Here is a 22367-nt window from a genome sequence, read left to right as displayed (position 1 = left end):
TTATAAATAGTAAGAAGCCTACTTTTGTTGTAGGGATTTTTCTTCTTCTTGTAGTGAGGTTTCTTAAGTGTATACTATTTTACAGCTATCCACTTGCACTGCTATAGGCATTGGGTTGTGTGTATTTGAACATGATTTTGTGCTTGGATCTTAATTCAACTTGATAGGAAATGCCCATGTTGAATTTGTTTTGACCTCAGTCGTTCAATGGTCTGAGGGATTGGAATCATCTTAGAGGAGACCACAGTGCTATGACTATCACCTTTGTCCATGGTATAGTGCTTTTTTCCTCTCCTGATCAGAAAAGACCTCTTGGTTATTGATAGTAACTCTAGGTGATGCTTTCTGATTTCATAATGAACTCCAGAGGGTAACGTACTGGCCAGTGTTAAATGAGAGTAATATATCAGATTTATTTTGTATGCTACTATCATATTTTGAATTAAAACCTTATAGAGACAGAATTAACTTAATGAAAGTGGGGAAAGATCTCACCATATGATTGTTTTGTAAGTATAATGTAAATATAATGACAGATTAATTCATAAGCCCAGGACTTTTCTGGTAGCAGATTTATATTGCCCTTTACTTTAATGCCTATCTTTGATTTGAAGTCCTGGCATAAAACTTAACATAATGACAGCAACATCCTGACCAATTATCCAAACCATCCAGCCATCCTAGAGTGTCCAGAACCTCACACATGATCTGTAGGATTAAGAGGTTAGCTCCTGTAACTTCAAACAAAGTACTTTCATAATAAAAGTAAAATGCACAAAAGCTGAGGTCACTTCCTCTCTTAATTAGTTGCACTGGCCAGGTAGAGGCAAAGCCCTTTGCTGGGCTCAGGCTGTCCATAAAGCCAAGCAACATGACAGCACAATAGAGGAGGAACAAAGATCGTTTTAATATGTTTCTATCCTGTGTCACAGTTTGAGATTGCCCTGGTTTATGTCGCTTTTGGCAAACTTACATAAAAGTGACCTTGTACTGTATTTTATGACCAGATGACTTTTCCCCTCAGTGGCTAATTTGTCTCAGGCTTCCATCTTAAAGAGAAGAGAGTAGGAAGTCCAGCCTGGGCCTCCATGAGCTTTCATTGGATTCTTTCATTATTTTTGCTCTTTTTTTTTTTTTTTTTTTTTTTTTTAACCACTGATGATCCATAAATTGTTGGAAATGAGTGATTAAGGAAGTGCTGCTTAGTGTTAGTGGCAAATGCGCATACTCAGTCTGGTTCTGCTGGGTGAAAGGAAATCACAGACAAGAGGAAGGCTCCTGCTGGGAACCTTGCAAGGAAATTTGACTTGGGCATGTTTTGATCTTGGCATTTATTACAGAAAATGAAGTCATATCTCACTAACTGTTGCTAAGTGTTAATTTGATTCTCCCAACACCTGCAAGAAAAAGATGTAGTCATGTATTAATCAGAACTCTCTGCCCTCCCCCACTAGGGAGCACTGGTTTCTTCCCAGAAATAGTAAGGACAAGATTGGCCGTTTTCAAACTACAGGAGCACTGTTCTTCTGTGAAGGGTGGCTGTGCAGTCTCTTGAACTTTCCATATCTGGAGATGCATGCCGAAACACAGGGGAATTGAGCACTGGAAAAGAACATGTCACATTTCTTTTGATGATTGTTTAGATTTTAAAAGATTGTGACTTAAACTCAAACTTAAGCTCCTAAAGGAGTAAGGTAAATAAAATGAGTAAATAGAAATAACTCTGTTGCCACCTTCTTAGTAGAAGGAGTTAAACTCTTCTTAGTAAGGTGCATATGTGAGGGACTAATTACAGCTCTGGTTACACTGTTTGCTTTTGTTGCCACCCAGAATTCTTAGTATCCTTGTGTGTTTGAAGGAGGTAATTACGTCTTTAGTTACGCTGTCTGGTTTTGTTGATTGTATTGGTTTTGTAACACCACTCAGTGGTCAGGTACTATGGTTCTTTGATCTCATCTGCTAAGTATTATGTTAATTTTCTCTGCACCTATAAAGAGTAAGGGATTTTGTCTCTTTATTTGCATAATAATGAGTTTTGGACTCAAGTCCAGACTCTCCTTACCTACTCCTTACCTACAGTGCCTCAGATGTATTTCTCAAGAGTGTTTCTGTGAAGCTTGCTGCTCTCACCTGTGTTGGTAACATGGCCAAAGTGTGCTGAGAGCACAGTTATGCTTAGTGTTCACACATGTCTAGTATGTAAGATTGCTAATGAGACATCAGGAGTGTTGTGAGCATTACTTTTTCATACCATATCCCAGGAATCTTGAGTCAGAGAGGGGCACAGACATGTAAGGGGCAGCATTTGGGCAGCTGAAGCAGGAGGATTGCAAGGACTAGGCTAGCTTGATCTACAAGGTATGAAGCCAGATCTCATGGCATTGTATTGTCATGGGGCACTTTTGTTGATCTGTCTCTTGAATTATAAGGTGTGTTTTATTTAAAAAAGTACAGGTTGTAAAAGATGGGCTGTGCTGCTTTCATAGGTAATCAAACCTCAGACTCATTTAATATGATGATGAAGTTAACTAACATCTCAGAATGTCTCGTAGTTTAGCCCTCTATTAAATGAGAAGAGCTTTATGAGGGAAGAAATAAAAAGCTACCAGTTTCACATTTGAAAGTAATATGCTTTTAATTACCATGCTCCCAAGGCTTGCATTCAGAAAACAATTTTATAGAAATAATCATTGCTAATTAGAAACTTTCCCCCATTTTTTTCGGGGGGTGGGAATGGGGCAGGCGGGGGTTGAACTGAAAGCTATCTACTTTTAGGTTAAAATGAATTTTCTTTGAGAGTGAGGTTAGATGTCAGATTTAATGCTGCTGGAGATTTCTTAGGTACGATATCCTAGGTCTACCAGACTGCTCACCATGTCCCATGCAGTTTAAGTTGTAGATCTTGTGTCTGTTTGGCATTTAAACTCATATTCACTTGCCTATAAAATCATTGTTCAGTATGTTGCCCTGGTAGCAATTTGCAATGTCTTTGAAATATTTGCCAATGACTCTTGAATCTACACAGCTGAAACTGTCTGGCTAAAACTTGGTGCAGCATATTAACTGACAGCCCATTATGTAGTTGGTATCCCAGGAATAGAAGTGATTGTGGGACTGTTTAACAGCTTAGTGTAAGTGGCATCTCAAGTTGTGGTGAACTATTCCAGTCACTGACTGTGACACCACCTCACACAGCCTCTGTGCACACCTTCAATTAAAAGAAAACTAACTCTAGACTTAGATAAATACTGCAGTGATGAATTTTAAACAGCAGACATATTAAACTACACATATATATCTTTTTAGTGGTAAAATAAGATCAGCAGGTAAAAACTGAAAAAACAGGGGTACATTTATAACCAAAACATTAAAATAAGTATGTGTACCTTGGGAGGAAGGTGTCAGATCCTCTGGAACTGGTTGGTGTTATGGGTGATTGTGAGCTGGGACCCAAATCAGGGTCTTCTGCAAGAAGAACTAACCTCTCCAGCCCCTAAGGCTTACATTTAAAATTTTTTTTTTTTTGAGGTATCAGAATTATTGACTGAATTTTTTTTTATTCTTTTAGAAACATGTAGTTTATGTCAAATTTTTGGTGTAAGGGTTTTTGTTTTATTTATTTTGTTGTTGATTTATTTTGAGGCAAGGTTTCTCTATGTAGTCCTGGAACACACTTTTTTTTTTTTTTTAAAGAATTATTTATTTTATGTATATGAGTACACTGTATCTGTCTTCAGACGCACCAGAAGAGGGCATCAGATCCCATTACAGATGATTGTGAGCCACCACGTGGTTGCTGGGGATTGAACTCAGGACCTCTGGAAGAGTAGTCAGTGCTCTTACCCACTGAGCCATCTCTCCAGCCCCAGAACTTACTCTTTATACCAGCAGGCTAGCTTTGAACTCACAGAGCTCTGCCTGCCTGTACCTCTTTCATGCTGGGATTAATGGCGTGTGCCAGCACACCTAGCAAATGTTTATTACTTTGTTAGGAAAAAATTAATGAAAGACTACGTTATGTTGTGGTAAGAATATATTGTGTTAGATAACGTACAATCCCTTGATTCCAGAGAGGAATTGTCTTTTCTTTCTGTTGGTTCACCCTACTGCTTGCTTACTTGGAGATTCCCAACAACTGTCTGTTTTTTTTCTGGAGCTAGGCTCCCTTCCCATACAAAGTGCCTTCTAGTTTTGTTTTCCTAGAGGTGCAGTTGCTTGTATAACTAACTTTCATAAAAATTTGGATAGCCTCTAATAGCTAACCAACCTATCCAAACTTACATTGTATGTCTGACGTACACAGTGCTCTGAAAGCTTGACTCTGTTTTTTATTTTTTATTAGATCTATTTATATTTTATTATATATATATATGTATGTGTGCATGCTTGGTGTCCACAGAGGACAGAAGAGGGCATTAGGTTCTTTGGAGCTACAGCTACAGGAGATGATGAACTGCTATGTAGAAGATGACAGCCATATCCAGAGCCTGGGCCAGGGCAGCAAGCACTTTTAACTGCTGCATCATCTTTCCAGACCCACCGGCTGTGTTTCCATTAGGCACGCCTGTTCATCTGCAAGATGTTCCCTTCCCCAGTTCGGAGACCAAGCCCACAGTGTTGCCTCTGCCTGGAAGTAGTCCCTCTCTCTCTTATCTGCCAGCTTCCTGGTTTTGGCTGATTGCTCAGGGTTTCCTAATGCTCCTCAGGGACTTTCTTTACTTGTAACTGCTAGGGTCTTCCTCAGTAGGGTTACATTGTGATTGTTTGTTGATGTGATTTTGACAAAAGTACTTGGGACACTATGGACAGAATTCTTATGCAGGAAAATGAAGCATGAAAGCTGAGTACTCTCATGTCTGCCTGAATTTATGAGAAGGCCCAGGAGTGCACTGTACATCCCCATGTCTTTAGTAGTTGGTTTAAAGGAGGTAAACAAGCTGATGCCATCCTTAAATATGGCTAAGAAAAACAACTTAATTCTGTAACAAGCATTGTGTATCATTAAGTATATAATTCTCAAGAAAGCAACAAAAATCTCTAGGAATTTGGACAACAACAACTACAACAACAACAACAACAAATCAAAAAAAACAACAACAGAGAAAGAACAAAGAAAGCCCAGATAGCGAATGAACATATGATCCTACAACCTCCTCAGGGGAAAGAGATGACGGGACCATCAACTTTGATGTAAGTCCATTGAGCACAAGGAGGTGGCAGAATGCATTCTCAGCCACAGGGCAAATTGATTTAAAGTGCTGGTATGCCCTCAGGATGGCTTTCAGACCCAGCTCTGACAGAAAGACATTTTCCCTGGGAGTTTATCCATTCGCTTGTATCTCCCAAAAATTTGGAGTTTAGTATTATATCAGTGTTATTAGAAAACCCTAAGTTGAGAAACTAGCATAAAAGTTACTGAAAAGTATTAAATATTATCTAACATATAATACTAACTGAACATATAATACTACAGTGGCTTATATAATGTATATTTAAGGCAGATTTTGGAATGTTTATTTGGTACGATTTAAAATTCATACTATACAATACATTTAACTTGGTCCTGCTTGTGCTGTCTACTGTCCCTTAAATTAATTGTGGTTGAAAACTCAGGACATGACAATAAGCAAAACATAATTAGCCGAAACAGAGCACTTTTTTTCTGGCTTTTCTGTATCTTTATTGTTAGCTTCTTTCTTGGCAATTTGTTAGTTGATTTAGCTCTAAAAGTGCTGTTTTCCTTTCAAAGCAGGTGTGTATTCTGTTTCAGGTACTTACTTTTTCCATGAGTTTCTGTAAGGATCTAATATTTATATCTTTTCTAATTTTGTAGAGTGATTTCAGAGAGCAAATTACAGTTTTTATTTATGTTACCATCCAGTTTTTCTATAAAAATTTATACAACATCACTCTTTTTATTTCTTATTGTTAAATTCTTATTCATGATAAGATATATTTTGAGGCTTTGGATCATAAGCTTAGAGCATTCAGGAATCATCAGTAACTCTTTTTTAGTTTTCTTTTAACCTATGATTTCATGGCATTTCTCCAAAAATTAGTTTCCATCTACTTTTTGTCTCTCCAGGCTGTTGGCAGCATATTTTTCCCAGGCATAATGAGACAGATGTAGTTCAGACTACTGACTGCTCACATAGATGCTGCACTCAGGGCTGAGAAAGGGCAGAGTGATTGGTTCTGTGCTGTGTTTTCTCCCTTTGTGTGTGTATGTGTGTGTGTGTGTGTGTGTGTGTGTGTGTGTGTGTGTGTGTGTGTATTATCATCCCAAAGCTGTACCTCTGGTTCTTTTTTATCTCATGCTTGGAGTACTATTGGTCTTTCTCTGGGACATGGCAGTCATATAATTAATTCCATGCTAGCTTTTGTGTTCTGTCCTTGTTTCTGACTCAGAAAAGATTCATGTCCTCTATTTGAATCTGCTCAGATTTCTTCTCCAAAGATGGGATTTCCTCCATCTCTTTACCTTTTTCACTGCTTTGGCATCTCATGACCTTACTACTCTCTTTAAGGAAAGTGATTTTTTTAATCTGCTCATAACTACTGAGACTCCAAAGTGACACACTGTAGGACAAGTTCTTTCTGAGTGCACCTGGGCTTCCAAGCCTTCATGTTCACTTTCCCTGTGTTGTTGGGCTTGGACAGCCTCATGAAGCAAATGGTTTTAGATAATTATCTAAATGTCTGTTTCCATTAATATTTTATTTTTTTGGACAATATTCTCAAACACAATTCTGCTTCAGCCTTTTAGCTGAAAAACAACATTTTAATTTAAATGCTTTATAGAAAGACAGTTAATTTGTGTTTCATGTCATTCATTCATTGTATTTCTGTTATTGGTTATTAGTGTGAGAATATATATTTGTCTTCCCCACTGTGGTAATTTGAATCTGACTGACTCCCATAGGCTCATATAGTTGAATGCTTAAATCAGGGAGTGGTGTAAAGAACAAATGTAAGCAATATAAAAGAAATGACAAATGTAACCTAGCCCAGTGTGTGTGTGTGTGTGTGTGTGTGTGTGTGTGTGTATGTATAAAATGTAATAAGGTAACCCCCCCCCCATTAAGTGAACGCCTTAATTTTGATTGGCTAAAATGTTACCATGGAAACCAAGCCAGAAGTGTGTGAATGGAGGTGATAAAAGGTTGAATGCCAGATAAAGTAATGCTGAATGCCTAAGCTGAAAGAGACTTAAAAACCCTGGTCTGGCAACTGCAACTTCCCCAGATTTTGGGGCCCTATGAAAACTCTTTGGGTAAAGACTGGCTTATTTTTGGAGCCAACCCATTAATTTTAGACACCCCAATTTTGGATTAAGGCTTCAGCGAAAATTTGAAGCAGAGCAAAAAATGGACTTCGTGGACTTTGCCTGAGCAGCCATTGGAGCCAGGCTATAACATAGACCGGAGATGAGTAAAGTGAGTGTGTGAATAAATGCAATTTTATTTTACTTTTTATTTGTTTTATAAATAAGTACTAATATAACCTGATTCTTCAAGTTATTGGCTTTTTTTTTTTTCTTTTCTTTTGACACATGACTGAGACAGTTGGCATAGTTGGCAGGATGGATACCAGCTGGAGTTTAGCAGCTCCTTAACACCACCTTAACACCACTGTGCTTTAAATTTTGGACTATTTACCAGACAATAAAAATTCAGATATGCTCCTAGTCTAAGAACTTCCGGCCTTGAAGTTAAAATTGTCACCTTTGATGGGAAAGGAGATGAGAAAGAACGGGTAGAAGTACGCAGAGCACACTGCCAGGCCGAGAGGGGAAGCCCTAAACTTACTCAGCAGGCACTGGCCTTCCTTGGGATGCCTTGAAGCCAACTCTGACCCAAAAGGAAATGAGGAAAAGTGGGTAGAGTGCAGTAAAGGAGCCAGGGCAGCCAAAACTCACACCCTAAAAGCCAAGGGTGAGGGTAGAGGCCTCTAAGCTAATGAGAGAGTTGCTGTTAAAAAGACTAGTGAGACAGGTGGATAAATTATTAAAAAAAAACCCACCAAAAAGTAATATCGCCTCGTACTTTAAAATAAATAAATAAGTAAATAAATAAATAAAGGCACTGTACCATATAGCGTATAAATTAACACCATGACCAACCAAACAAGCAAAACTAATAAAGGGTATATTAAAAAAAAGTAAAAAGATTCTCTAACTCAATAAAAATAGCTTGACAAAATACTAACCATATAGTTAAAATAATATTAAATGCAAAAAAATTAAAATTAACATCCCATTAATAGCACCACAGCAGATAAAACCTAACTCAAAAAAACCCCTAATATTCTCATTAAAACTATGGTCAATCTAAATAAAAATAAACATATGGGCGAAAGGCTATCCATAAATATCACAAAATAATAAAAAACTCCAACCCTTTAAAAAATGGCCTAAAAACAGGACAGTGACTGCCTCCTAGCTTCAAACGCCAATAAGGGGTTCCAAACACACCGACGCCATAAAGGTAATAATAAAAACCAGGGCATTACTTGAGATAGATTAGGGAGTGTGGCCTTGTTGGGTAGATATGTCCTTGTTGGAGGAAGTATGTCATTAGGGTGGGCCTTGAGGTTTCAGATGCTCAGGGTTAGAGCAAGATAGTCTGTACAGAGAAGCAAGCCCTGATCCTACCAGATCCACCAACACCAGAGGTAAGAGATAAGAAAGAGTAAACCTCCAATCAGAACTTTATTGAGATTTTTTTTTTCTTACCCCAGTCAGAACAAGTATGATTAAGAGGAAACAACAAAACAAAACAAATACTGTAGAGGATGAGAGGAAAGGGGAACACTTATATAATCCTGATGAGAATTTAGTTAGGCCAGTCACTCTGAACATTAGTATGAATTTTCCTCAAAAATGATCTATCAAACTATTATATGATCTAACAATAATTCTCTTGGAACCCAAAGGCTCTAGGTTACTGTGACATTTAATTTTAATCGTAAATTTGACTGGATAACTCTCCAGTACTGTGAAAATATACCGTTAGGTGTATCTTTTGAGGATGTTTGCAGAAAGGTTTAAGTGAAAAGGGAAACTGTTTTATCTGGGAACAAGATTAGTAGGAAGGGATGGAGAAGAAAGGTAATGAAAACGCCTTTGTGAAGTCTATAGCTGCGTACAATGAATAATACCAAGAAAACTGAAACCAACAGGGTAAGAGTTCATAAATACATAGATGAATAAAACAAGCATCTGAGAAAATCCAACTCTTCCAGCAAACTTTATATCACTTTCATTCATGGTAGAGCAGTGGTTCTCAACCTGTGGGCCATGGCCTGGGGATTAGATGACCCTTTCACAGGGGTTGCCTAAGACCGTTGGAAAACACAGATATTTTCATTATGATTCAGAACACTGGCAAAATTACAGTTATGAAGTAGTGACAAATAATTTTATGGTTGGGGTCACTATAACACTAGGAACTGTATTAAAGAGTCATAGCATTAGGAAGTTTGAGAACCACTGTGTTAGAGTCATCTGAAAGGAGAGAACCACAATTGAGAAAATGCTTTCATAAAATCATGCTATAGGGAATTATCTTAATTAGTGATTGTTAGGGGTGGACTCAGCTTATTGTGGGTAGTAGCATCTCTGGGCTGATGGTCCTGAGTTGTATAAGATAGCAAGTTGTGGTAGTTTGAATATGCTTGGCCCAGGAAGTGGCATTATTAGGAGGTGTGGCCTTGTTGGAGGAAGCTCTTATCATTGTAGTCTGTACTTTGAGTCTCTTTTGCTAGTTGTCTGGAAGCCAGTTTTCTTCTGTTTGCCTATGGAACAAGATGTAGAATTCTTAGCTCCTTCAGTGCCATACCTGCCTAGATGCTGCCATGTTCTTGCTTTGATGAGCTTTGATGATAATGGACTGAACCTCTGAACTTGTAAAGTAAGCCCTTATTAAATATCGCCCTTTACAAAAGTTGCCTTGGTCATGGTGTTTCTTCATAGCAATGAAACCCTAACTAAGACAGAAGTTGGTATGGGGAGTAGGGTATTGCTGTGATAGGCCTGACAATGTTTTTGTTTGGAAGAAGGTAGATTTTGGGACTTGGATTTGGTAAGAAGTGGAATGCTTTAAGTGGGGCTTAATGGACTATCCTAGTAGGAATATGGAAGACATTGGTGCTGAAGATGATTTGAACTGTGCAGACCTGGCCCAAGAGGTTTCAATGGAGAACAACATTAGGATGTAGACTAGAGACTGTTTTTGTGATATTTTGGTGAAGAATGCTTTATTTTGCCATTGTCTGAAGAACTTGCCTGAGGCTAAGGTGAAGGAAGCTTAATTCTTTGACAAAGGAAATCTCAAAACAGCCTGATATAAATTCCATTGTGTGGTTACTAATGCTCATTCTTATGAATTGCATTTAAATGAAAAGGAGCAAGCTGAGAAAGGAAGAATATGATATGTATAGTTCAAGTAATAAAGGGGTACCAAGAAGTGTAATGGAACTGAATCCTGTGTTCAAGGAGATAAACAGGTTAAGGGAGTGGTGATCTTAGGGTAAGAGCCAACCTAGTTAAGCTTATTGTTTGTGTTTGTAGTTGAACAGTGAATTGTTATGTCATGTTAGGTGTTACGACTTGGATTGTCTTCATTTAGACTTTTACTTTGGAATGAACTATAAACCAGAAATAAAGTGCACACTTGGCATCCAGATCTTGAGGCTGGAAGACACAGGCTTTTTTGATCCAGATCTTGAGGAATAGTGGCATGAAAAGCTTTGGCCCAGGCATAGTGCTACAGGAGACAAAGGCAAGCAGATCTCTGAGTTCCAGGCCTGCCTGGGACAGAGCAAGTTCCATGTAAAGGGAAATTTAAGTCCAGGCGTGGTGGTACATATCTTTAATCCCAGCATTCAGGAGACAGAGGCATACAGATCTCTGAGTTCAAGATCAATTTATGTAGCAAGTTTTAGGACAACCACGCTTAGACAGTTAGAGAGTTGGAAAACAAAAAGCTGGTGATAATGTTAAAAAACAAATAGACCATGTCCAGCTTCAGTAAGAAACAGAACTTGGCAACTTTGGCCATGTTGCTCTGGCTTTAGAATCAAGATTAGAAGGAGACTGTTGTGATGCTGCTTAGCTGGAGCTAAGAAATTAGTGCTGATTAAGAAGAGACCGGCATCACTGAGATGACATTTTCTGGGAAATGTTTTCTGAGAGCACAGAGATAGCCAAGGTTGTACCTCATGCTGTAGCAGGACTTGGTAATGTGTAGGAATCACTGAGGTTGGTACTGCTTTTGAAGACATTAAGGGGTTGATGAGAACAGCTGAGAAGCTTGGTACTGTGAGAGGCTGGGAAAGGCTGTTGGTAGAAGGTACAGCCTCAGTTACATTTGATAGCCCAGGACTGAAGGGCAAAGAAGTTGAGGCTTGGCACCATGAAGGGAGCCTATGAGAGGTGAAGCATAGTTGCACCAGAAGACTTCAGTGTACTGGAGATGCAAGTACCATGAGAAGACCACCAACAACAGTAGCATAAGGAGAGTGGAGTCAACCAGAGTGCCACAGAGGGCAGAGCTGGTGTGGTGATCCAGACCTGTGGAGGAGCCCAGAAGATCATGAAACAAGATCATTGGAACAAGAAACTGTGAAGTTGAAGTTGCCTTTGCATACTCCAATATATTTGAGATGCCAGGGCCATCAGATAACCTGCCAAAGAAAGCTGCTAACAGAGAGTAAATCCAGCCAAAGAGAAAGAATTGTGTTACAGTCAACCAAGATGAAAGGAATTTGACATCTGAAGAGAACTTTGACATTAGACATGGAGATGCTGATTTTAGAGTTTGCCCAGCTGGTTACTGGTCTTACTTTGGTCCAGTATTTCCTTACTAGGAAGTTTTGGAATGGTAATATGTATCCTGCGATGTTGGAGCTATGTGATCTTCTTTTTGATTTTGATTTTATAGGGGATTACAGTTAAGTGATTGGATGAAACTCAGAAGAAACTTTGAACTTTGGACTTTTAACATTGTTGAGACTGTTACAGATTATGGGACTTTTGAAGTTGTACTAAATGTATTTTGCATTATGCTATGACTAAGTATGGCCCCCATAGACTCATTTGAACAAACTTATGGGGTCCAGGAAGTCAAGTGTGGTGGTTTGAATATGCTTGACTCAGGGAGTAGAGCTCTTAGGAGGTATGACCTTGTTGGAGTAGGTGTGGCTTTGTTGGATGAAGTGTGTCGTTGTAGGTGTGGGTTTTGAGACCCTTCTCCTAGATACTTGGATGCCAGTCTTCTGTTTGCCTATGGAATAAGATGTAGAACTCTCAGCTCCTCAGTTATATCCTAGATTCTAAAGCTGCCATCAGATTGGACTCATTCTGGTAAATTAGCATAATGCCCATCACCAAGTAGTTGGCCTTTAGTAATATTTATCATCCTTGCTATATTCTGTTGTTCTATTTTTGTGGCTTTGTGCATCCATCATGATAACCATTGTAATTGTAATTCTAAAACAGCTGACACCAATCCCTTTCAATCTTTGGGGATAAGCATATTCTGTGTAGTCCATGTATTTAACATTTCTTTAACAAATGAAGAGTACAAGCTGTACAATACCAGAGTCTCTTTAAGATGCTTTAGATCTAGCATTTCTATCAGATGCGAGGTTATCTCATTATAGGCAGAAGATTATTATAGGTTATCTTATTATTAGCAGGTGTTATGCTTTGTATTTAAAAATTTTTTTTAAAAATTTTTTTCATTTATTTTATTGATTTAAGTTTTATTGCATTATGATGAGAACAGATACATGATTTCAATTTATCTGAATTTGTTGACATTTAAAAACATATTTTAAGTAAATAGAATTACATCACATTCTTGTTTCCCTTTTGTACCCCAACTCCTCCGAGAGACCCCCCCTTCAATACTTGCCATACCTTTCCTTTTTTTTAATTTTGTCATATTCTTTAAAATTTATAAAATACTGTAATAGTACAAATGAGTATTATAAAAATTGTTTGATATAAAACAACAATCAATTGAACAGTCTTATGTAGATTCTTGTCTACAGAAATACTGAAAATATATATGTTTTTCTCAATATAAATTTTAAATAACTCCTAACATTAACTGTGTATTTTAAAATAATACATCTCTACTAGTATTTTTTAAATGAATATAAATAAAGTCTTTTTGTTTGTTTGTTTGTTTGTTTGTTTTGTTTTTAGTAGAGCTTAAAATCTTGCCTCTTTCTGTGGTACAAGCCCAAAATAAGAACAATTTTTAGACATTGGAGTTCATTGTAATAAGGCTGTACTTCAATGACCCTCCCATCACCAAAGGATTTTACCTCCATTTTAGCTAAGCTGAGAGTTGACAGTTCTGCTGGGACAAGGAATAAATTGTAAGGCATGATTTTTGGATACAGATTTCCTGTTATGGTCAAAGCTGTTTGACTTGAGGGATTGTCTTCATTCTTAGCCCATAGAGAACAGGTTACATTCATTTAAGAAATGGTGTAACTTCATGGTCTATCCATGAAGTTATTCACCAACTATTTCAATGAACAATGATTCTGCTTGGAGGGTGGCACAGACATTAGGTGAGGGTAAGAATCTGGTTCATTGTCTGTGATGATTTGGAAAAGCATTCATCTCAGAGAAAGAGTAACTTATAAAGTCCTCTTCTTCAGACTTGATACAAGAGTTACAAATGTCAAGCAAAGCAATCAGTCTCACTCTTTGTTGTTCTCTTACAAGCCACCTCCCTAGTTAATGGTCTACTTTTCTTTTGGCTATATAAATACTTTTGAAATATATAAGCTGTTCTGAAAACCATAGTATAGTGTAAAAACATGAAATAAACAATACTACTAATAGAGAAGCTGAGATAGGAGAAGCAAGATTTCAAGACCATTATGGTACACAGCAAGACACTGTCACAAACAAGCTGAAAGTGTATATGGATTGTACAATACTGAACCTATTTCTCCAATTACCAAATTAGAGAGACCATTGGATGACAGTCAATAAATTTCTAATTCTTCCTATTTTTGCATTTCAATTGATTAGGATATGTTGGTAATATTAATTTTCATATTTAAGATATTAAGAAAAACTAATTGTTACTTCCTGTTATTTTTGTTGTTAGAGGTGGAATTAGGTTTATGTGGGTTTGTTGAAAGATGATTTTCTTACTTCTTCTAGGTGTAGTTTTGCTCCTTATGTTGATGTTTTCCATCTATTATCCTTTGTAGGGCTGGATTTGTGGAAAGATATTGTGTAAATTTTGTTTCGTCGTGGAATATCTTGTTTTTTCCATCTATGGTAATTGAGAGTTTTGCTGGGTATAGTAGCCTGGGCTGGCATTTGTGTTCTCTTAGGGTCTGTAAGACATCTGCCCAGGATCTTCGAGCTTTCTTAGTCTCTGGTGAGAAGTCTGGTGTAATTCTGATAGGCCTGCCTTTATATGTTACTTGACCTTTTTCCCTTACTGCTTTTAAAATTTTTTGTTTGTTTAATGCATTTATTGTTTTGATTATTATGTGAGTTATTATTGTTTGGAGTTCTGTAGACTTTTTGTATGTTCATGGGCATTTCTTTCTTTAGGTTAGGAAAGTTTTCTTCTATAATTGTGTTTAAGATATTTATTGGCCCTTTAAGTTGGGAGTCTTCACTCTCTTCTATACCTATCTATTATCCTTAGGTTTGGTCTTTTCATTGTGTCCTGGATTTCCTGGATGTTTTGAGTTAGGAACTTTTTGCTTTTTGCATTTTCTTTGACTGTCATGTCAATGTTTTCTATGGTATCTTCTGCCCCTGAGATTCTCTCTTCCATCTCTTGTATTCTGTTGGTGATGCTTGCATCTGTGATTCCTGATCTTTTTTCTAGGTTTTCTAGCATCAGGGTTGTCTCTCTTTCTGATTTCTTTATTGTTTCTATTTCCATTTTTAGATCCTGGATGGTTTTGTTCATTTCCTTCACTTGTTTGATTGTGTTTTTCTATTATTCTTTAAGGGATTTTTGTGTTTCCTCTTTAAGGGCTTCTAGCTGTTTACCTGTGTTCTCCTATATATTTTTTAAGGGAGTTATTTATGTCCTTCTTAAAGTCCTGTATCATCACCATGAGAAGTGATTTTAGATCTGAATCTTATTTTTCCAGTGTGATGGTGTGTCCAGGACTTGCTATGGTGGGAGAATTGGGTTCTGATGATGCCAAGTAACCTTGGTTTCTGTTGCTTATGTTCTTACGCTTGTCCCCCACCATCTGGTTGTCTCTAGTGCTACCTGCCCTGGCTAAATCTGACTGGGGCCTGTTCTTCCTGTGATCCTGGTTGTGTCAGAACTCCTCAGAGTCAAGCTGTCTCTGGGATCCTGGGATCCTGTGATCCTGGGCCTGGTAGAGTTCCTGGGAGTGGAGTTTCCTCTGGGTGTTGTGGGACTGGCTGTAAAATTTAAGCCCTAGGTCTGCCTAGGGCACTAGACCAGACAGACTGGAAGGAACCTGTGCCACTGGGCTGGTGGAGTTACTATGTGCCTGGTCCTGCTGGTCCCAGTTACTCCTAGTGTTGGGACAGATGTTGTGTCCTCCTCTGGTATTATGCTTTTTAATTTTTTTTCTTATATATTCTAGACAGCAGTCCTCTGTTAGATGTACACATGACAAAGACTTATTCTGTAGGCTGCTTTTTCAACTAATTCAGTTTCCTTGCAGAACAGAAGTCTTTAATTTCACTAAATTCCATTTGTTGATTGTTCTTATATCCTGTGTGACTGGAGTCCTATTCACAAAGTCCTTATATGAACCTATATTCTCATGTATACTCCTTACCCTTCTAGAGGCTTCAAATCTAACATTTGACTCATTGGGAGTTGATTGATGGATACGATGAGAAGGAAGGATTCTTTTTTTTTTTTTTTTTTTTTTTTTGTGTAGGTATCCAATTTTCCCAACATCATTTGTTAAAAATGCAGTTTGGTTTAGTACTTTCATCTGCTGTATATGTTTAGTGTCTTTATAGTTATATAGGCTTATATCAGGGTTATTGTTTCTACTCCATTGAGCAGTGTTTCTGCTTTTGTGCCAGTATTACGAATTTTTATTTTATTTATTATTTATTTAATTTTTACTTTGGAGACCCTACAGTATATTGTGAGATCAGGAGGTACCGGCAGCATTGTTTTTATTGTTCTAGATTGTTTTGGTTCTTTGGGATATTTTGTGTTTTTATATGAATTTTAAAGTTCGTTTTGCAATTTCTGTGAAGAATTGCATTGGAAATTTGATTGGGAGTGCATTAAATTTGTAGATTGTTTTTGGTAAGATAGCTATTTTCACAGTATTAGTTCTACCAGGTTTTTCTGTTTTCTGGCATGTTCAATTTCTTTTTTAGGTGTTTTAAAGTTTTCATTGTATAGCCTTTGAATTCCTTGGATAGGTTTATTTTAAGGTATTTAATTTTTTTGATGCTATTGTGAATGTTATTGTCTTCCTGGTTTCTTTCTGAGTCTATTTCTTATTGGTGTATAGGAAAGCTATTGATACTGGCATGTTAATTTTGTACCTTGCCACTTTGCTAAAAGTGTTTACTAGCTCTAGGAGTTTACTGTTGAAGTCTTTGGTGCTTCCTTGGTTAGAATCACGTCAACTGCAGGGATACATTGACTTCTTCCATTTTTATTTATATCTCTTTTATTTACTTGTGTTGCCTTATTGCTCTAGCTAGGACCACAGGCATTATATAGGAGTAATGAAAATGAACACCTTTATTTTGTTAGCTATCAAGTTGTCATAGATAGCCTATGTTATTATGTTTATGTTGCCTCCATCCCTAATCATTCCAGGGTTTTTATCATGAAGGAATACTGGAAGTGAACTGATTCTGTGATTTCTGCCCTTAAGTCCATTTATGTGGTGAATTAAGTTTGTTAATTTATATATGTTGAACTGTTCCAGGACCCTTGGAATGATGTCAGCTTGATCATGTGAAGTAATCTTATGGATGTGGTCTTGAATATGAATTGAAAATATTTTACTGATAATTTTTGTGTCTGTTCATCAGCAAGATTGGTCTATAGTTCTTCTTTTCCTCGTTGTTATTGAATGTTTATCTGGTTTTGCTATTAGGGTAAACACATAAAAAGATTTTGGAAGTGTTATTTTTCTTTTTTTCTTTTTCTTTTTTTCCCCATTTTTTTGAGACAGGGTTTCTCTGTGTAGCCCTGGCTGTCCTGGAACTCATTCTGTAGACCAGGCTGGCCTCAAACTCAGAAATCCACCTGCCTCTGCCTCCCAAGTGCTGCGTGTGCCACCACCGCCCGGCTGCTTGGAAGTGTTATTTTTCTATGTCATGGAACAATGGGAATATTTGAAAGTCTGGTGCTGAATCCTTCAAGACTTGGCCTGTTTTTAGTTGGGAGATTTTTATTTATTGCTTCTATCTAATTGTTTATTATAGATCTGTTTAGTTACTTCATTTTGGTTTAAGTTTGGTAGGTCGTAGGCATCTATCTTTTCTATCATATCTATCTGTCTTTTGTATTTTCCAATGTGGTAGAATATAAAAATTTTAAAATGTCCTCTTGATTCTCTAGCACAGTCACATTCAAAGCCCAGTACCACTTGTGTGATATGCCTCAGTGTGTGGGCTCTTTAGGCATTTATAGATCTGTAATAGAAAAAGTAGGCTTTTGGACACATGTGGAGCTTTCCTAATGGATGGAGACTTAGAGAGGGGAGAAGCAGGAGTCAGTGTGATTTATGGTATGGTCACATAGTATACTCAGAAGATCTGCTTCCAAGGCTCAGGATGTATGTTTGGGTCTGGAGGAGCTGGAAGGAAAGGATATGACATTGATATTTTCAGATGTTGACATAAACAACAAAGTAGATAATGATGTCATTTTTTTTGAAGTCCATGTTACTGAAGGAAGATGAGATAAAGCAAACAATACTATGAATTTAGAATAAAGTTCATGCCACCTTTGTGATGATGGCTTAGGGGTTTATGGATCTTGGCTACAGTAGGATGATCTGGTCAAAAATGCCCTCTTGAGTATTGTTGGGTATGTGACAAGGCCAGCTTAGCTTAAGGAGTACTAAGCATTTTGCTGGCCTCTGTCCTCGGGGCAGGGGAGCTGTCCCTTTGGGGATGATGCTCCAGACCTTGCAGCCCTTGGTAGTTTTGATGCATGTTTACATTTCAGAGGCTCTCATAGAGGCTGTGAGAAGACTGACCATTTAAAATTGAGTTTTTGGGTTTAAAGAAATAAAAATGGAGATAAGTTGAGATGTAGAAGAGCAACTGAGGGAGTCACAGGCCACTCAGCCATGTCTGCCTACAATAGAGGTGCTGTCAATGTAGCTGTGAAGTGGAAGAAGATGAAAAGTTATCAAACATTGTGAACAACTATAGGTAACCGGAGATCAGTGTACAGACTGGAGGCTCAGTGCAGGCTCAGCACAGGCTTCAGCAGAGATTTCTCATGCTTCTGAACAGTTCCTTAGGGTCAGGGGACAAGACTAAGCCATTGGGGGCGCGAGTGTTTAAGCCAGCCTGGTAGAGGTTCAAGGACACGGACATTACACAGCACTGATACTGGGCTACCATATGATACAGTGGGTCTCCTCAGAATTTGGATGAAGATAGCATCATGGAAGAATAGGAGGGGACAGGGAATGGAAGTTATCTTGCAAAACATTTGTTTGCAAGGTTCTTCATGTTTTATTATTTTTGAAATAAAGTTAGCATGGTTGTGTTGTATTTTTAATTTGTGCTGTGTGGAATTTAAAGTTCCAAATAATGTCTGTTTATTTGTAACTTTAAAAATACTCACTCGCGGGCGGTGGTGGCGCATGCCTTTAATCCCAGCACTTGGGAGGCGGAGGCAGGCGGATTTCTGAGTTCGAGGCCAACCTGGTCTACAGAGTGAGTTCCAGGACAGCCGGGGCTAGACAGAGAAACCCTGTCTCGAAAAAAAAAAAAAAAAAAAAAAAAAAAAAAAAAAAATACTCACTCTAGCTCAGTGGTGAGTATGTGTGAGGCCGTGAGCTTGAGGCCCTTGGTGCAGACTTTTAGCACTATAATAAATAAACACATAAAAATAAAAACAATTTATTTCTTTTTTTTATGGAAAAATACACAATATATTTTGATGTTTTCCCCTCCATCAGTTGCTCTCTGATCCTTTCCACCCCTCTGCCTGCTGAACTTTACATTTGTTTTTCCTGTCTTTCAATCAAAACAGCAACAAACAACCCCACAAGAAACAAAACAAGAACAAAATGAAAACTGCTCACAAAAGCACAAAAGTGAAAATCAAAAATCAAAACAAACAAGCAAAGACAAATAAGATGAAAAATGCACAAAGAAAAATGAAACTAAAAGTCCATAAAAATACCATTCAGTTTTGTATTAGCCTTCCCCAAAGAGTGTGGTTGATATAATCTGGTGAGACTTTATTGGAAAAAATAGATTGTCACTTTGCCATTGGGTATCAATTGCAAGTTTTTTTGATTAGAGGTGGGACCAGTTTTCTTATTTTTTCTTGGATTTATCTTTATTTTCATTTCAAATGTTTTGCCCATTCTAGGTCTCCCCTTTCGGAAACTCCCTATGTCACCCCCCACCTCAATGAGGGTGCCTCCCCCAACTCCTGTCTTCCCGCTCTGGCATTCCCCTACACTGGGGTATTGAACACCCTCAGGCCCAAGGGCCTCTCCTTCCACTGATGTCCAACAAGGCCATCCTCTGCCACATATGCAGCCAGCACTGTGGGTCCCTCTATGTGTATTTTTTGGTTGGTGGTCCAGTCCCCAGGAGCTCTGCAGGGACTGGCCTGTTGACATTGTTGTTCCCTCCATGGGCTGTAAACCCCCTCAGTTCCTTAGTCCCTTCTCCAACTCCTCCATCAGGGACCCCCTGAGCTCAGTCCAATGGTTGGCTGTGAGCATCCACCTCTGTATTTGACGGGCTCTGGAAGAGCCACTCAGGAGACAGCCATCATAAAGCACTTCCAAGTATCCACAATAGCATCCAGGTTTAGTGGATGTATATTGGATAGATCACCAGATGGGGCACTTTCTGGATGGCCTTTCCTTCGGTCTCTGCTCCACACTTTGTCTCCATATTTTCTCCTGTGAGTAATTTGTTAACCCTTCGAAGAACCACTCAAGCATCCACATCAATTTTATGAGGAAGCAATTGGGGGTCTGTTCAGGAACTTTTTCCCTGTATTATCCATGTGTTCCAGGCTTTCCCCCACTTTGTCTACTATTAGATTCAGTGTATCTGGTTTATATGGAGGTCCTTGATCCACTTGGACTTGAGCTTTGTACAAGGAGATAAGAATGGATTGATTTGCATTCTTTTACATGCCAACCGCCAGTTGAACCAGCACCATTTGTTGAAAATGCTGTCTTTTTCCCACTGGATGTTTCTAGCTCCTTTGTCAAAGATCAAGAGACCATTTCTGGGTCTTCAATTCTATTCCATAAATCTACCTGCCTGTCTCTGTACCACTACCATGCAGTTTTTATCACAATTGCTCTGTAGTACAGCTTGAGGTCTGGGATGGTGATTCCACCAGAAGTTCTTTTATTGTTGAGAATAGTTTTCGCTATCCTGAGTTTTTTGTTATTTCAAATGAATTTGAGAATTGTTCTTTCTAACTCTATGAAGAATTGAGTTGAAATTTTGATGGAGATTGCATTGAATCTGTAGATTGCTTTTAGCAAGATGGCCATTTTTACTATATTAATCCTACCAATCCAGGATCATGGGAGATCTTTCCATCTTCTGAGGTCTTCTTCAGTTTCTTTCTTCAGAGACTTGAAGTTCTTGTCATACAGATCTTTCTTTGTTTGGTTAGAGTCACACCAAGATATTTTATATTGTTTGTCACTATTGTGAAGGGTGTTGTTTCTCTAATTTCTTTCTCAGCCTGTTTATCCTTTGAATAGAGGAAGGCTACTGATTTGTTTGAGTTAATTTTATATCCAGCCACTTTGCTGAAGTAGTTTATCAGCTGCAGGAGTTCTCTGGTGGAATTTTTGAGGTCACGTAAGTATACTCCTCATATTGTCTCCAAATAGTGATATTTTGACTTCTTCCTTTCTAACTTGTATCCCGTTGACCCTCTTTTGTTGTCTAATGGCTCTAGCTGGAACTTCAAGTACTATATTGAGTAGATAGGGAGAGAAGGGCCAGCCTTCTCTAGTCCCTGATTTTAGTGGGATTGCTTCAAGTTTTTCTCCATTTAGTTTGTTGGCTACTGGTTTGCTGTATATTGCTTTCAATATGTTTAGATATGGGCCTTGAATTCCTGATCTTTCCAAGACTTTTAACATGAAGGGATGCTGAATTTTGTCATGCTTTTTCAGCATCTAAGGAAATGATCATGTGTTTTTTTTTCTTTGAGTTTGTTTATATAGTGGATTACATTGATGGCTTTCCATATATTGATCCATCTCTGAATCCCTGAGATATAGCTTGTGATCGTACTGAATGATCATTTTGATGAGTTCTTGGATGTGGTTTGCAAAATTTAATTGAATATTTTTGCATTGATATTCATAAGGAAAATTGGTCTGCAGTTCTCTTTCTTTGTTGGGTCTTTGTGAGGTTTTGGTATCAGTGTAACTGTGGCTTCATAGACCTAATTGGGTAGTGTTCCTTCTGTTTCTATTTTGTGGAACAGTTTGAAGAGTCTTGGTATTAGGTCTTCTTTGAAGGTCTGATATAATTCTTCATTTTGGTTGGGAGACTTTTAATGACTGCTTCTATTTCTTTAGGGCTTATGCGACTGTTTAGATGGTTTATCTGATCTGGATTTAACTTAAATATTTGGTATCTGTCTAGAAATTTCTCCATTTCATCCAGATTTTCTAGTTGTGTTGAATATAGGCTTTTGTAGTAGGATCTGATGATTTTTTAAATTTCCTCGGTTTCTGTTGTTATATCTCCCTTTTCATTTCTGATTTTGTTAATTTGGATACTGTCTCTGTGCCCTTTGGTTAGTCTGGCTAAGGGTTTATCTATCTTGTTGATTTTCTCAAAGAACCAGCTCCTGGTTTTGTTGATTCTTTGTATAGTTTTTTTGTTTGTTTGTTTGTTTCTACTTGGTTGATTTCAGCCCTGAGTGTGATTATTTCCTGCCATCTACTCCTCTTGGATGTATTTGCTTCTTTTTGTTCTAGAGCTTTCAGGTGTGCTGTCCAGCTGGTAGTGTATGTTCTCTCCATTTTCTCTTTGGAGGCACTCAGAGCTATGAGTTTTCCCTCTTAGCACTGCTTTCTTTGTGTCCCATAAGTTGTACCTTCATTTTCATTAGATTCTAAAAAGTCTTTAATTTCCTTTTTTACTTCTTCCTTGACCAAGTTAT

General features: G+C 37.9%; 1 protein-coding gene across 7 annotated transcripts in view; it reads left to right on the top strand.

Annotated features, from left to right (window-relative positions):
* The window catches only part of Lmbr1 (limb development membrane protein 1), a 155032-nt gene that overhangs the window by 68660 nt on the left and 64005 nt on the right, over positions 1-22367 (top strand). Inside the window, exon 2 of one of the 7 annotated variants that reach the window (XM_031380270.1) lies at positions 5042-5190. The exons of the other annotated variants lie outside the window; for them this stretch is intronic. The gene's annotated coding sequence lies outside the window, so the exon portion shown is untranslated. The remainder of the gene's footprint in view (positions 1-5041; positions 5191-22367) is intronic. 7 annotated transcript variants of the gene reach the window in all.

This window comes from Mastomys coucha, unplaced genomic scaffold, assembly GCF_008632895.1.
Source record: "Mastomys coucha isolate ucsf_1 unplaced genomic scaffold, UCSF_Mcou_1 pScaffold19, whole genome shotgun sequence".
Lineage (NCBI taxonomy): Eukaryota > Metazoa > Chordata > Mammalia > Rodentia > Muridae > Mastomys > Mastomys coucha.
This window is presented reverse-complemented; position numbering and strand designations above follow the sequence as displayed.